The sequence below is a fragment of the Dryas octopetala genome, chromosome 2 (assembly GCF_963921425.1).
Source record: "Dryas octopetala chromosome 2, drDryOcto1.1, whole genome shotgun sequence".
Classification (NCBI taxonomy): domain Eukaryota; kingdom Viridiplantae; phylum Streptophyta; class Magnoliopsida; order Rosales; family Rosaceae; genus Dryas; species Dryas octopetala.
Genome location: NC_141367.1, coordinates 4,000,330 through 4,003,281, shown reverse-complemented (window position 1 = coordinate 4,003,281; position 2,952 = coordinate 4,000,330). Strand labels below are relative to the sequence as shown.

At 40.6% G+C, this 2,952-nt stretch overlaps 1 pseudogene; it reads left to right on the top strand.

Moving 5' to 3' along the window:
- The first annotated feature begins 661 nt into the window (after window positions 1–661).
- On the top strand, window positions 662–2,444 carry LOC147292578 (phloretin 4'-O-glucosyltransferase pseudogene; annotated as a pseudogene).
- The last annotated feature ends 508 nt before the right edge of the window (window positions 2,445–2,952 follow it).

Here is a 2,952-nt window from a genome sequence, read left to right as displayed (position 1 = left end):
CCAACTTTTCAAAAAGAAGGCATGTACTTTTGATGAAAAAAAAGAAAGAGGTGTAAATTAACCCAAGAGCAAAAAGGACCCACTGCCATGCAGATGAGGATATTGGGTTGCTTCTCTTGTGATTCACGTGAGAAGCCAAAGAAAAAATGAAGCAATTAAGTTGGCCAAACACACATTAAGGAAATAAAAAGAAATAGTGGCTTTCAACTAATAATCAAGGAAATAAACATCATGTTTAAATTAATGGTGCTAAGGAAGTTCAAAGAACTTCCCCCTCATTACAATATAGTACAATCTAATACCAATATCATATTTAGTCCATTCCAATCCAAAATTCTTCATACCAAATGAATCCTATATACCCTACTTACCAAAAAAATATAATACAATAATAAGCCCTACCCTAAATGCACGTGTTAATCAGTTGTGGTGACTGAATTTACTTGTCTCACTTGAACGAAAATAACTTACCTGCCCCCGTGTTAGGTGGTAAGACTGAAAATGATCGATACGTGAAGAGTAAGACAAGGCCACATCCTTTTAGCAAAAAAGAAAGAGAAAAGAAAAAAAAAAAAACATACAAGACCACATATTACAACTCACAAGCCAATCTGAGCTTGTCTCCACCATCTTCAGTTCGTCACCACAAACGTCACTTTTCCTCTGCCCAATCCCTTATTTAAGTCTTGACATCCTCTCCCCATCTTTGCATTTTCCAATTACACAAGAAGAAGAGTTCTACTTCATTTAGCTAAAGCCCCCACAAATCTATATTTTTCAATTTCCATACACCACACTACACGTACTTGCCTTATCATTTCTACTTGCAACAAACTTCACGCTCCACCACGCGCCTCCAAAACCTCAACCGCCGCCATGCCACACCACCGCTTCATTCTCGTAACATTTCCCGCTCAAGGCCACATCAACCCTTCCCTCCAATTCGCCAAGCGCCTCATCCGCACTACTGGCGCGCATGTCACCTACGTCACGCCCCTCTCCGCCCATCGCCACATAGCCAACAGTTCCTCAACTCCTCATCATGGCTTGACGTTCGCCACTTTCTCTGATGGCTACGACAACGGGTTCAAGGATTGTGAGGACTTCAATCGATACATGTCCGAGCTCCGACATCGTGGTTCCCAAGCCGTCAGTGACCTCATCGTGTCAAGCACCAACGAGGGCAACCCTTACACTTGTGTAGTGTATACCCTACTACTTCCTTGGGTGGGTGAGGTGGCGCGTGAACTCCAGCTCCCATACGCGCTCGTTTGGATTCAAACAGCCACAGTGTTCGACATCTACTACTATTACTTTAACGGGTACAAAGATCTCATCAAGGACAAACCTAATATTAACAACGCCCCTTCATGTTCAATAGAATTACCAGGACTGCCACTCTCCCTCACCAGCCGTGACCTTCCCTCCTTCATGGTGGATACAAATCCGTACAATTACGCCCTCCCACTGTTCGATGAACAATTCCAAAAGCTCGAGAAAAAAAGCAACCCCATCATACTAGTGAACACCTTCGACGCACTAGAGCCCGAGGCCTTAGTAGCAATCAACAAGTACAAGCTTATTGGAATCGGGCCGTTGATTCCATCTGCTTTCTTGGACGGCAAGGATCCGAACGACAAGTCGTTCGGAGGCGATCTATTTCAACTCTCCAAGGACTCTGACTACATCGAATGGTTGAGCTCAAAGCCCAAAAATTCAGTGATCTACGTGTCGTTCGGAAGCATGTCGGTGCTGTCGACGACACAAATGGAGGAAATTGCAAAAGGGTTGTTGGATTGTGGTCGTCCATTTTTGTGGGTGATTCGAGAAAAAGAGAATAATGAGGTGGAAGAAAAGCTTAGTTGCCGAGAGGAACTGGAGAAACTCGGGACTATAGTCCCGTGGTGCAGTCAGTTGGAGGTGTTGTCCAATCCTGCGTTGGGTTGTTTTGTGACACATTGTGGTTGGAACTCAACTTTGGAGAGCTTGGTTTCGGGGGTGCCTGTCGTTGCGTTCCCTCAGTGGACGGACCAAGGGACCAATGCCAAGTTGATCGAGGACACGTGGCGGACAGGGGTGAGGGTGGCACCAAATGAGGAGGGGATTGTGGTGGGTGAGGAGATTAGGAGGTGTTTGGAGTTGGTGATGGGGAGTGGGGAGAGTGGGGAGGAAATGAGAAGGAATGCAAAGAAATGGAAGGAGTTGGCTCGTGAGGCTGTGAGTGAAGGTGGCTCTTCTGATAAGAATTTTAAGGCTTTTATTGATGAGATTGAAGAAGCTTGTTACGATTGAAGCTAGTCCTTCTTTTTCACTTTTGTTTCTTTTTGGTAGATTAATTCATTTGCTAGCTAGTTAGTGATTACTCGGGTATAATGTATTGCCAATGTTATACGTTTTCTAAATAATTATTTTTTATATAAAAAATGAAATAGTTTCTTGTGTAACATGTGTAAATTGAGATGATCATTATTTTTTTTTTTATTGGTAAAAGTTGATCTATCTTGCTCATTTTATAAAAAAAAAAAAATCCTAATCTTTGTTGGAAATACTTAATGATTAATTAACTTAAGAACAATTTAATTTTCTTGAATTTTTTTTGTTTGTGAAAGTAGTTTTAATTATGTAAAGATGATTTTTCTTGTTATAAATATCTTGAGAGAAAAAATTATGCATTCAAAACAATAAATTATCATACAACATTCTTAAAATTTGAAAACTCATAAAAAGAAAAATATTATGCTTATAACACAAAAAAAAAAATAATATATTAATCAATACTAATTAAATATTTTGTGTGTTCCAAAAAGTTTATATAGTACGTGCCCCCTTGGATGAAGATCCAGGCTCCGCCACTGTTAGTGTACCTCTAATATTATATAGTGTACGTATGTTTAGTATACCTATTAGTGTACCTACGTTAGTGTACCTATATTAGTGTACCTATGTGCGGGT